Here is a 14,692-nt window from a genome sequence, read left to right on the forward strand (position 1 = left end):
TGCTGTGTAGTTACACTCCTGGAAATGGAAAAAAGAACACATTGACACCGGTGTGTCAGACCCACCATACTTGCTCCGGACACTGCGAGAGGGCTGTACAAGCAATGATCACACGCACGGCACAGCGGACACACCAGGAACTGCGGTGTTGGCCGTCGAATGGCGCTAGCTGCGCAGCATTTGTGCACCGCCGCCGTCAGTGTCAGCCAGTTTGCCGTGGCATACGGAGCTCCATCGCAGTCTTTAACACTGGTAGCATGCCGCGACAGCGTGGACGTGAACCGTATGTGCAGTTGACGGACTTTGAGCGAGGGCGTATAGTGGGCATGCGGGAGGCCGGGTGGACGTACCGCCGAATTGCTCAACACGTGGGGCGTGAGGTCTCCACAGTACATCGATGTTGTCGCCAGTGGTCGGCGGAAGGTGCACGTGCCCGTCGACCTGGGACCGGACCGCAGCGACGCACGGATGCACGCCAAGACCGTAGGATCCTACGCAGTGCCGTAGGGGACCGCACCGCCACTTCCCAGCAAATTAGGGACACTGTTGCTCCTGGGGTATCGGCGAGGACCATTCGCAACCGTCTCCATGAAGCTGGGCTACGGTCCCGCACACCGTTAGGCCGTCTTCCGCTCACGCCCCAACATCGTGCAGCCCGCCTCCAGTGGTGTCGCGACAGGCGTGAATGGAGGGACGAATGGAGACGTGTCGTCTTCAGCGATGAGAGTCGCTTCTGCCTTGGTGCCAATGATGGTCGTATGCGTGTTTGGCGCCGTGCAGGTGAGCGCCACAATCAGGACTGCATACGACCGAGGCACACAGGGCCAACACCCGGCATCATGGTGTGGGGAGCGATCTCCTACACTGGCCGTACACCACTGGTGATCGTCGAGGGGACACTGAATAGTGCACGGTACATCCAAACCGTCATCGAACCCATCGTTCTACCATTCCTAGACCGGCAAGGGAACTTGCTGTTCCAACAGGACAATGCACGTCCGCATGTATCCCGTGCCACCCAACGTGCTCTAGAAGGTGTAAGTCAACTACCCTGGCCAGCAAGATCTCCGGATCTGTCCCCCATTGAGCATGTTTGGGACTGGATGAAGCGTCGTCTCACGCGGTCTGCACGTCCAGCACGAACGCTGGTCCAACTGAGGCGCCAGGTGGAAATGGCATGGCAAGCCGTTCCACAGGACTACATCCAGCATCTCTACGATCGTCTCCATGGGAGAATAGCAGCCTGCATTGCTGCGAAAGGTGGATATACACTGTACTAGTGCCGACATTGTGCATGCTCTGTTGCCTGTGTCTATGTGCCTGTGGTTCTGTCAGTGTGATCATGTGATGTATCTGACCCCAGGAATGTGTCGATAAAGTTTCCCCTTCCTGGGACAATGAATTCACGGTGTTCTTATTTCAATTTCCAGGAGTGTAGTTACGATAAGACATGTACACTACTACTCATGAATCTCGTGCATAGCTAATTGGTAGTCGTATTATAGTTAATTGATTGCACCACTTTTGAATGTTCGTTCTGCAGTCTAACAACAGTCTATTAATGTTGACGGACTTGTAAGCGTCAATTTTATTTTATTTTTTTTAAATTTTATTTTTCATTTGTGCAGCGGTTTTAATTTTTGTATAATCTATTCTGACTGGACAAGGAAATGTCAGCAAAAGAGTTTGCAACTTGTAATACTTATGTTTAAACACAGTTTCCCGTAGTCTTTATATTAAAAGTGTGTTGTGATCCATCTTCCGTGCTTGAGAAGATAGTTTTCGGAGCATGACAATAGTGTGCTTTGTTTTACCATCAAGATGGAAGTGAGCTCCTTGCGTGGTGATGTTTTGTTTCAGAATGATTAAATGAGAGTATTCGCTTTTTGAGGCGTAAATTACTATTTTTCACTTTTTTTGTCAGCACCAACAGTTGATGTATAAAACTAGCGCCGATTACACTACTTTGATTAATCATGTCAGACACTTTTATCAGATACAATTGTTTCATCATTTTACTTGCAATACTCAGTCTTACTCGCACCCTCTATATATTGTCCCAAATGTTAATTTAGCGATGTTTTTGCGCGCCCTTCTGTGTTATCTGTCATCGATCCCTTTGCTTCTGCAGTCGATACACAGTGAGCTGACGTCATTTTCTTCGGATGCGTCCACCTGCGTCACACGCCGTAATCACGTGGACAACCGCAGTGGTTGCAAGAAAGAAAGCAACAAAACGTGCACCTTTCACGTGATCCTCGGAGGAGCTTAATACTCCTAAACAATTTCTTTACTGTCGTATTATAATCAAACAACTGCATCAGAGGTGCACCGAGTTCATAGGCAACCTAAGATATTCGTTTACAAATAAACAATTGTAATCAGCTGTGCATTAATAAAAATGTGAGGTGATATTTGAGACAAGATGATTTACAGAATGTGTTAAAAACTAAACGACAGGTCGAGTTACGAATACGAGACTCAATTACGGCGAATCATTTATGGTTTCGATGTTACTTGTCGGATCAGGTACCTGGTGCCCTTGTTAGTGTGTAACACGCCTCTTGTATATCGAATTTCCTTGCCGTACAGGTGCGGATTTCGCTGAAAGCTTTTGTTCCCCAGCACAATGGCGAACCGCAGCTCGCCGTCCTGAGCTCAACAGCGGCCGCTTGCAACAAAGGAGAGCAGCCGTAGCTACTGGGTAGTCGCTAGCTGGTCGGCTAGCGAGCAGCTCCATCTGTCAGTCAGACCGCTCTTTGTGACGCTGCCGAGCTGTGTCTGCGGCGCTGTATATTTGCAGAGCGGGGATCGCTAACAAGCTGACACGCGGATAGCCCAGACAATAAGCGGCGCTTCACGGTGTCCGTACTAGGTCAAGGGAGAGGACTTTATGCGAAACTCCTATCTGTACTTCATAATAACACAACCCGATGCTCAAACCTAAATTTTAAATAGTATATGTGATTGTATAATAACGTGGTGACCTAATCTCGTTATGTTATAATGAACAACCTTAAGTGTGTTAGTCAAGAATGATTAATTCCATATCTGTCATTCTGAGGAGAAATTAATGAAATTAAATACGAGGTGCGACAATAAAGTAATGAGACTGATATGAAAAACATTTTGCTTCCCGTTTTAGTCAAGTTTAGTGTTGTCTCCTTCAAAGTAGTTCCCTTCTGATTCCACACACTTTTTCCAGCGCTTCTGTCATAGTGCTCAGAGCCATTTGAACCATTTGACCCTTTACCACAACGCATAAAAAGCAGGATCCATAAAATTAAACAAACATCTTTCTCTGAGATTAACCCTTTAAGTGACTCTGGGAAGTATACACCGACGGAAAAAATTGCAACGCCAAGAAGGAGTTGCACGATGTAAACGAAAGCTGGTAGGCGTGTTTCTACAATTGGAAGATTTGCAACGCCAAGAAGGAGTTGCACGATGTAAACGAAAGCTGGTAGGCGTGTTTCTACAATTGGAAGATTATATCTACTTCGTTTTCGCTCCAGTCACATAAGAATGGCGCTAGTAGCACTCTATGAAGATGCAAATCATGTTTGATTTAAATACACGCTATAACGGTCGTGAGCATTAGTTACCATTGAGATTTATCTATTTATTATCTTTTTTTGCATATAGTCATCAACTAGTGACTTTTGCAAACGTCATAGCCTTTTTATAAAATTTTTGTACAAACAGTAGGAATTTGCAATTCACATGTACAAGAAGCCACTTACAGGTGATGCACTTTGCAGTATATGGTACAGTACTTCATAATGCAACATACAGTTGTTACATAGTATAGGTATTTGAATTTACCGAATGTTCTTACAAAAATAATATATATTACAATCACCTCAGAACAGTACATCGTATAGATAGAAGAGTTAGGCCTTCATTTAAGAATAGCTACATTTTAATATCAGTATTCATTCAGTGAGTACAAACATTTGAGAGTTAACAATGATTTTAATTCCCTTTTGAATACTTTACTTCTGTGGCATCTTATAGCACTTGACAGTTTGTAAAACCATATCTGGCCATTAATCCAAGGACTATGATCTATTGTGTTTAGTTTAGTTCTGTTTCTGAAGAAGCAATCTTTTTGTCTTGTGTTAGGTATGCACATCAGAGCACTTAGTTTCACTATTTTATGGTCCACAAAGAGTGTTATTAATTTGTACGGATACAAGGAATATACTGTTAGATATTTATGTTGTAGAAAGTTTTCCCTACATGAATCTTTGTACCCTAATATCCTGATTGCTCTTTTCTGCTGTGTTAGGATTCTGTTCATGTGTCTATCAGCAGCACATCCTCATACCTCTATTCCATAATTAATATATGCAAATATTGTCCCGTAATAAGCAGTTTTTAATGTTTGTTCAGAGACTAATTTTTACAGTTTGCTAATTAAGTGCAGTGAACTGCTGATTTTATTGCATACAAAATTGATGGACCTGGTGAGTGGATATTAATCACGAATGCCTTTAAGGCGACAATACCTCACTGAGTTGGAACAATGGCGTGTAATTGAGCCCTGCTCTCTCCCAGGGATGCGTTTTCGTGAACTTCGCTGTCTATCTGTGTTTAGTTTCCCGCCCTTGTCGCGGTTACGTCATGGTTCTTCTTCCTTCTACGTGTGGCAGCAGTGTTGTGTATCGATATTTGCGCTGTGTACTATCTTTGGTTTTGTGCATATATTTTCTGGCAAGGGGGTCTGGAGGCAGTCAGTCCGTTATCTCCGCGCCGTGTAGTCGGCTGGGGCCGCTGGCAGCCCCTGTGCAGCAGAGTTGGACAACACGATTCTTTTTCCCGATTCGATTCCTACGATTCAATCTCACATTGCAAATCGATTCCTACGATTCGTTCACGATTCATTCTAGTCTGCGATGGCACGATTCTTATGGAATACGAAAAGTTCTACATCTTACTCACAGATGGCAGGACATGTCTGAAATTGTCAGTGGGGTTAGAATCGAACTGTGTCATGATAAGATATGCCAGAAATAGTTTATTTATGAGTAAATATGCATATGACGTTACAAGTGTGATTCTCGATTTATACGTGTAATGCCTTGATGAAAGGTCACGTTTGATTTGATTGCATCTATTGTTTTATTTCAGTATGCAAGGAAAGAGGAGTCGACTTGTGCAAAAGGTGGTGCAAAATTACGTGGTATGCCAGTTTGGTTGTGTGGCTTGAACGTATCTAACTACAGACGTCTGTTTTATAGTAACAAAATCTAGCAGTGAGGCAGACGTGGTTTGGCTCATATCATCCTATGTTTTTCTGTGCTAAGATGTCTTTACAGGTCCACATCACCCCTGTAATTCATAACGCAGCTGACAGCCCTCCCACAAGGCAAATTTAGCTTAACTTTCATTTCTTCTAAATACAAAGCATTGCTTTTAATTTGTCTGAGAACTTGCCGCTGTCACTACTATGTGCATTTGCGTGAGAAGACGACACCACCATGTGTCAGCTTGGTTTTCACGAGTAATATCACAGAACACCAATATAGTAGAAGTGCAAAGACCACGTTATTATACGGAAACACAGAACGACAGCAGCGCTACTTGTGACCTGGCTATGAACTTCAATACGAAAAAATATGGCGCGAAAATCTCTTATGTTTATTTCTAAATACGCGAATTAGATGACAATATTTTTCATTTAATCTTTGAATGTGGGCCGCAAAATGCAGTAATAAAGGTTTTTGAGATCTTGCAAAGTAATATAAAAAAGAAATCTCAATCAAAACCAAACATTAACTACTCGTAGCTGCAGTTTACATTGTGAAAATTTTCGTAAATTACGATGTCACCTTTTGACTGTGAAATTTTTTTGTAAAACTCAATATTGTGATTTTGGCCGTGTTGCCAGTATCTTGTGGAAATAAATGAGCTTTAGCACATGTCAGAGTAAAAAATCATCTGACATTGCATGCATATATAAATGATTTTTAGGTTTCAACATATCCTAAAGCACATTATGTCCACTCGCATCTCTGAAAGTGGAATAGTAGGTTACATAAATAAATAACTACACAGCTAAAGGATAACCAAGAGGTCATGTACAAAAAAAAAATCTGTGCTACAAACCAAGGATGTACTGTAAAGTCTACAAAATCCGATTTATTATTTGTTGATTGTTATTTATGGATATTCAGTCATCTGAAACTGAACTTCTGCACAGTTCAAATAAATTTATGAAACACACAAAATACTACTTTACATCAACTGAAAAACAAATTGGGAGCAGAGCAGGTAGACACTCCATGAATGTAGCCAAAATGTTTTTGCCAATAAGACATACAAAGAAAATGAACTGCAACACATAACATATTTTTTTTTCTTTTTTCCCCAACTTGGCAGTTATTTTGGCAACACCCATCATGTTTAAATAATGAAAGAAGACACTGGTACAACATTTATTTTTAACATTTTTGTTTATTTACTTCCTCTTTGAAAACTTTGTTTGGTACACTACTGAAAATTAACACAAATTCCCCTTGACAGCACTTTATTCATTATACTTTTAGAGTCCCATCATCACATCTAGAAAGTGTTATGTTCCTGCTGAATTACCAGAGTTTGTCATAACAAATCAAAGGCATGATTTTGGTACAAGAACATGTAATTCTCGGCTTTTAACTCAACATTTCTATATGTATAGGGAGCTTACTCTCATTGTACACATAATAAACACTGAAATACAAAGTCTTTTAACATGATTTGAACTTCTTTTTAAGTTGTTGCATACACAATTTCCTCTTGTTTGTAAATTTCTTTTCTTTCACATACTTGTATATTATAAATGGAATACTTGTCTTCAGAAGTCTCTCTTCAATGTCATGTTTACCAAATTGTTGTTTGAGACAGAACAAATGTTTTTTTTAAAATTATCATGTAGTCTTGTTGTGTAACCGTGACTATTTAGATACTCATACAGCTGATCATGGAGTGCCCTTAGGAAAATCATGACTCTTTCACTTGCATATTTCAAATGAGAATGCTCCTCACTATTCTCTTTAAATGAGGTAAACAAATGATTTTCAGTCACAACATAGGAGTAGAGACTGGTATTACATGTTTCACAATCATCTGGTACATCTATGGCTTTTAGTACAAAGCCTGCTACATAGGCTAAGGCTTCTTGATCTTCTACAGACTCGATGATACCATTTGAGTAGGGATAAATTTGCTCAGGTGTATCAGTGTCATTCATCTCACATTCACTTAAATGTTTACTACTACTACTAGCTGCCAAAAAGTGACACAAACTGCTCAAGGGAGTGTAATCATCATTCACACAGTTACTTACACTCATGGCTTTGAAAGGCAAAGTCATGTGATTGACAGCAAAAGTCTTCAGAGCTTGTACAAACTGAAAACAAGTTGGGTTTGTATTAGCAATACCATGTTGTCTTATACAACAAAAGAAATTTTCTAAAGCATCTTGATTGAACGCCTTTAAATTTAAGTACTTAAAGCCAACCACTTTCAAGGTCTTCCACAAGAAAATAATAGACTGTAATGTAATCTGCCAACCTTTTATAAAGCCAAACATATTAGTCTTGTTTCTTCCCATTTTTAAATCTATTATTTGCCAGCTGCCTATTTCCCTCAATATGCTATACCACATTTCTAAATGTGGCGAATTTTCTGATAAAGCGCACCTAAATTGTTTTCCATCCCTGGGATATTGCTCATTACTGTTGAGTGAATCAAAGAGATTATCTACCTTTTCCACAAACTCAGCTGTGTGTATAGCTTCCGATGGTAATGTATGAGTAGAAACATATGTTTCAATTGCAGCTGCAACAGTATGGCTCATTTGTGCAGCAGCAACTTTTACCTTCATTTTGATATGGGGATCAGAAAAGTTAAAGTGTTGTGCTTTTAATTTGGGTAGAGTTTTGAACCGCTTTTTTTATCCAAAAAGAACAGTGTACTGATGTACTCAAACTTTGCTGCTTTGTGAGGTTCAAATTGAATTTTATTATCTATCAAAGCATTTCTAGTGTTTTTGAGCAGATGTGGTACATCATAAATAGTAACAATTGGTTGATTATTGACGACAAAATGAAATATACTGGGCTTCAACAAATTTGCTTCACACAGTTGTTTAAGGGCCTTTTGGTTTGTTGCATTCTGGTCACATACAGTACAAACCACTTTGAACCCAATATTCTGTAGTTCACTTATGATGTGAACAATGAGTGATTTCAAATGGGTGTAGTGGAAAGTGGTTGCGGTAAAGTAATATGCTAGAACTTGTTTCCAAGTTCTGTGAATGCCTTTCAGCATAAAAACCAATGCTTGACTAGCAACTACAGGTGAACGTCCTAAATGAGCCAAGTCCTGATACCCATAGATTAGCTGTTTGTGTGCATCATAGTACATACCATCATCCAGAGACATTTCATCACAAAGTAGAGCACAATACTTGTCATTTTCATGCATATTACTTACTTCCCTTGCTAAAAAGTTTAATAAAGCTGGATTCAGTCCTGTATCAAATGGTGTGTGGGAAAGCACTCGCTTGAGGAGCCTGACAGTTGTAAGGGAGAAGTATGTGGCCAAATATCTGTACAACTGGGGACTACGCTTATAAATAGATAAAGCAAATGCCTTGTCTTGTATAGACCACCGTACTGCTGTGGGCTGCAAATTGGCATTTCTTAACTGACTATTAATAAAAGTTTTAGTCACATCGTTCAACTCTTCTTCAATTAACTGAAATTTCCTGTCATCATACAACTCTTTTAGAATTTTCAATTTATTCCTCTCATTCTGTAGCTTTTTTTTTTTTCAATTTACACACTCTGGAAACTGTAATTCTATGCAGTTTATACATTTTGTGTTTTCTTGGAGTTAAATCACATTTAGAAACGCCAGATCCCATTACACCTGGACTACTTTCAACATCATAAACTGGTGAGGATAAAAAGCTGTACTCACCATCAACTGTGCTCTGTAAAGGGCGACTGCTTTGTTGAATTACTGTAGATTTTGCATTGTGACCTGTCTCATGCACACTTATATTTGCACCCGATGTGGTGAAACCGCCACCACCACCACCACCACCAGTGTAACACAGATGGGTGGGGGGAGGGTGATACAACACCAATTCCATGTGCTTTGGAATAACGGGCCTAGTGTAGCAGGGGATACAACCCGTCGGCTTTGAAAAATGACGCCATTCCTTAGTCGTAGATAGTAATGTCTTCACTTCGAGGCATATATAATAAAACAGTTCTGTGTTCTAATAAGCGCTATCATTAAAATAATTGAATTTGAATCTAAAAGCGATCGTTTATCTATATTTCACTATTTTACCGTATTTCACTTTCTTATTCCACCAATATGCTTCAGTAGCTGATAATTGTTTTTTGGCTTATTAAAAAAAATCTCATGAGATAGAATAAACTGATCCTAAGATACAGATGCTTCAGTAGCTGATAAGTGTTTTTTGGCTTTAAAAAAAAAAATCTCACGAGATAGAATAAACTGATCCTACTTCATTAAGCAATCAATAAAAAAACTAAACTAAAACATAACAGCTTTTGCTGTTATGTTTTAGTTTAGTTTTTTTATTGATTGCTTAATAAAGTAGGATCAGTTTATTCTATCTCGTGAGATTTTTTTTAAAAAAGCCAAAAAACACTTATCAGCTACTGAAGGGAGCTACAACACTAAGAAGAATCGCTTCTCGGCTTTTGACAAGATCAATGTTTATCTCTCTCGCATTCCTTTGTTTCTCAACATTCTCCTCACCTCTTTCATCTTTGTAATACATGCTCTATGGCGACTTGTGACGTCATTGTTCAAAGCCGACGGGTTGTATCCCGTGCTACACTAGACCCGGAATAACACCAGTATTTAGCCTGTGTCTAGTAAAGTTCACAAAATCTGCTTCATAAAAATGATCCTCACACACATAATAATAACTACAGTTGACACCTTCATGTATATTACAGATCAATTTCCCCTTCTTTAAAGTCTCACTTTTTGATGCAGCTGGAAATTTATAGAAATGTTTATTCTTGTGTTTGGAACTTGTTTTTACATAATAACTACTCCTGCATCCGGGAAACTTCCACGAGTATTTCAATCTCAAACTGGATTCTTCTCTTCCTGTATGATCCATCCCCATGTGTCTGAAATGTTATTCATACCAAAAATTAGGAACGAGAAAAAAGATCAGGTACGGTTTACATTCATTAATGTTAAAGAAAACTCAATGTGAAATTAATTTCACTATCAAAAATCGTATTAGCTTATGTCTAAATGCAGCTATCCTGTACTGAAGTATTGATAACTGTTATCATGGCTTGTAATCTGATGTGGTATTGCTACAAAATAGTGAAAAAACGAAACTAATTCTCATTTCTACTACGGATATGCACATCACTCTTTTTATAACTGCGTGAGCATAGTTGCACTATATTCAACACTACTTCGTTAAACGGTGCTATCAGGCAGTAGAAACACTGCTTACTGTACCATTTCAGTATATTTCAGCATCTAGATACCATGGTAGATAGCAAATTCAACTGTACATTATCAGTAACAGCTACAGCTGTAAATCTGTATTACATTGTGTTGAGCACTAAAGTGCGAGAAGATTTCTACTGCATTGGATATTGCCACAATAATACATGTAAATGTCCAACTGCTTGAAGGACCTGCTTTCTGTGACGTCCAAACAAATGTCTTATTATGTGAGAACACAACCTTTGTCGATACAACAGCAACAAACACTTTTTACCTGAATAGAGTGTTATGTACTGTACAGAATATTTACTGTCGAAAACGGGAAATAGAACACACTCCAGGCATTACGAATCAATTGTAACACGTCCCATATATGGTATGTAGTAAACGGCACAATAAATGGTACTTATTCTGTCACTAAGAGTACTTCGTGGCAAAAAGGAAGATGAATCAAAGCCAGAATTATATTCCATTACAGGATTCGGAAAGTTGAATACCAACTAAGTCAAAAGCTGCCAGCATGGGATTCTCCATGAAATACAAGGAAATATGAACAGAAATAAGAAATATACTTACCATTTAAGTAAACTGAGCAACGGAAATTGTATTTCTTTGCAGGAACAAATATACAAAAGTCCACAGAACGTAATGTGATGATACAACCTCGTATTCTATATGAAACAAAAGTAAAAAAGTAAATACTGAATCATTGCACCATCAAATATTACGAATGCACCCAAAAATTAAGCAGAATAATAGCAACAAACTTACACTGAAATTTAAAAGAAAAATCACGATCACGTTGCTACGATACCAAAACAATTATGGAAGACTAAGTCATACAATAGGAACACGAGACTGTAGATTGCTAAACTTGCAGCGCTCCAAGTGGCCTGGGACCAAACCAACGTCGTGTTACCGGAAATCCCCATATGAGTTTCACCCCCCTGAGTAATATTACGGCCTACGAACTTCGTTTGTTCGTTCGCAGCTTCCTTTGTTCACACGCATTCTCCATTAAACTGCCATCTGGCGGTTGTAATCATTCGGCACGACTCGGAAGTTGCCTTCGAAGCATAGCGTACTAAGAATCGATGAATCGTTGGAATCGTCACGACTCGGAAACACACAATCGTTCTTACGATTCTTTTGAACGACGATTCGTCCGTATCACGATTCGATTCTTACGATTCTTTATTTAGAGTCGTTCAAATGAACGACTCATTCACGAAACGCCACAACTCTACTGTGCAGTAGAGTTGGGCAACACGATTGTTTTTCCCGATTCGATTCCTACGATTCAATCTCACATTGCGAATCGATTCCTACGATTCGTTCACGATTCTTTCACGATTCATTCTAGTCTGCGATGGCACGATTCTTACGGAATGCAAAAAGTTCTACATCTTACTCACAGATGGCAGGACAGGTCTAAAATTGTCAATGGGGTTAGAATCGAACTGTGTCATGATAAGATATGTCACAAATAGTTTATTTATGAGTAAACATGCATATGACGTTGCAAGTGTGATTCTCGATTTATACGTGTAATGCCTTAATTGTTGAAAGGTCACGTTTGATTTGATTGCATCTATTGTATTATTTCAGTATGCCAGGAAAGAGGAGTCGATTTGTGCGGAAGGTGGTGCAAAATTACGTGGTATGCCAATTTGGTTGTGTGGCTTGAACGTATTTAACTACAGACGTCTGTTTTATAGTAACAATATCTAGCAGTGACGCAGACGTAGTTTGCCTCATATCATCCTAAGTTTTCCTGTGCTTCCAAGTCCACATCACCCTCGTAATTCATAACGCAGCTGACAGCCCTCCCACACAGCAAATTTAGCTTAACTTTCATTTCTTCTAAATACAAAGCATAGGTATTTTGCTTTTAATTTGTCTGAGAACTTGCCGCTGTCACTGCTATTTACGTAAGAAGACGACATACTTCTAAACAATAGGATTCAATCGTATACCGCGACATTACTTCACTAACATTTAACATGAATCTGGACACGGTAACATTCGAAAACTCGAACTTTAAAGACGGTATTACACGGCGATCCGCCAGGAAAGGTATTGGTTAGAGAGCCTACATTCGCTCTGTAACATTGGTCTAGTGCGACAGCCATTTAGTGGCGGCACTGGTGGAACCAACAGAATTAGCAAATTAGCAGTGAAGTAATGTCGCTGTATACGATTGTATCCTACACTTTAGAAGTATGTCGTCTTCTCACATAAATAGTAGTGGCAGAAGCAAGTTCTCAGACAAATTAAAAGCAAAATACCTATGCTTTGTATTTCGACGAAACAAAAGTTAAGCTAAATTTGCAGTGTGTGAGGGCTGACAGTTGCTTTATTGTGAAATATAAGGTGCTGTGGAATTGGAAAGAGCACAGAAAAACGTAGGATGATATGAAACCGCCCAGTGCACTATATAGGGATAGTAAATGGGATATGCCTTTACGCTCGTTCCCGTCAGCCACCGCCAAGTGTCAGCTAAGTTTTCACGAGTAATATTACGGCCCAAGAACTTCGTTTGTTCGTTCCGAGCTTCCTTTGTTCACACTCATCCTCCACTTGACTGCCACCTGGCGGTCGTAATCATTCGGCACGACTCGGCATGATTTGGAAGTTGCCTTCGAAGCATAGAGTACTAAGAATCGATGAATCGTTGGAACTTGGAATCGTCACGACTCGGAAACACGCAATCGTTCTTGCGATTCTTTTGAACGACGATTCGTCCGTATCACGATTCGATTCTTACGACTCTTTATTTAGAGTCGTTCAAATGAACGACTCATTCACTAATAGCCACAACTCTACTGTGCAGTGTCGGAGCGTGTGTGGAGCTGTCGGATCGCTACGAGCTTAGTGGTTCACCGACCGAGGACGTCAAAGTTGAGTAGTGGTTTCAACTACACAAGCCACGTCTATTCATCTTGTGGTGGTTCGCTTCGGTGGTTTGCTGTTGGTGATGTCTTCCGGTGAGCAACACCGAGTGTTTCTACTGCTGAGTTTAGCCGCCATGCGGTGCCATTAACTATTTTGGTCGACTACGATTTGAGTGCACCAGTGGAATTTTCTGTCTTGTGACCGTTAGTGTTCTGGTTACCTGCCCTGCGCACTGACGTAAATTCAGGCAGTGTTCTTTTGAGCGAAGTTAACTATTACCGTGTTCAAATTCAAGTGTACCAGCGGAATTTTCTGTCTAGGGGCCGTTAGTGTTCCAGTCACCTGCCGTGGCCACTAATTTCAGGCAGCGTCCTTTCCTCACCCGTTGTCGCTGTCCAACATGGTGTGTAATTTTGACAGCTAATACGTACTCCATTGTGGATTATCACGTTTGTAACAATGGTTCAAATGGTTCAAATGGCTCTGAGCACTATGGGACTCAACTGCTGTGGTTATCAGTCCCCTAGAACTTAGAACTACTTAAACCTAACTAACCTAAGGACAACACACACATCTGTGCCCGAGGCAGGATTCGAACCTGCGACCGTAGCAGTCGCACGGTTCCGGACTGCGCGCCTAGAACCGCGAGACCACCGCGGCCGGCAGTGTAACAATGCCGGTTTGAGTTCTCATGTACTGATTAATGGGAAGCAAGTCGTCGTGTCGGTCAGTCCGTGGGCCCTGTTCTCTGGTTGGGTTCCATCGGATCAAGTATAGTTAGGCTCACCACCTGTCTCACCTAAGTGAACGAGGGCAGACTGACCTCCCTGGAGGCTTTCTGAGTGCCACCAGTGTTTAATTATCTGTCAGCTATTTTAAATTTTAAGCTTATGGTTATTTGCTTTGTTTTCTTAAAATTTTGCAAAATTTATTTTTAAATTTATCTTTAAAGCTTAAACATCGCGGCCTTCTGCCATTAAAGATTATGGTAATATATTTTAAAATTCTGACGTTTAATTGTGGCCCTCAGCCATTGGTATTGCACCTTGCATATGTTGCTTCTTTAAATTATTTTATTCCTTTCTTAATTGGATTTTTATCTTGTTGATTTTTAAGATTTGTTGTTATTAAACATGCTGGCCTTCTGCCTTTAGAGGTCTATGGTAATATATTCTGAAGTTTTGAAATTCGATTGTGACCCTCATCCATTTGTATTGCACCTTGCATATGTTGTTTTTTTTGGGGGGGGGAGGGGGTTAATGATATCTTAATTGAATTTTGATTTTTT

General features: G+C 40.1%; 1 protein-coding gene across 1 annotated transcript in view; it reads left to right on the forward strand.

Moving 5' to 3' along the window:
* Nucleotides 1-14,692, forward strand: part of LOC126249607 (cadherin-87A) — a 782,263-nt gene that overhangs the window by 399,263 nt on the left and 368,308 nt on the right. The gene's annotated exons all lie outside the window — the stretch shown is intronic.

The sequence above is a fragment of the Schistocerca nitens genome, chromosome 1 (assembly GCF_023898315.1).
Source record: "Schistocerca nitens isolate TAMUIC-IGC-003100 chromosome 1, iqSchNite1.1, whole genome shotgun sequence".
Taxonomy (NCBI): domain Eukaryota; kingdom Metazoa; phylum Arthropoda; class Insecta; order Orthoptera; family Acrididae; genus Schistocerca; species Schistocerca nitens.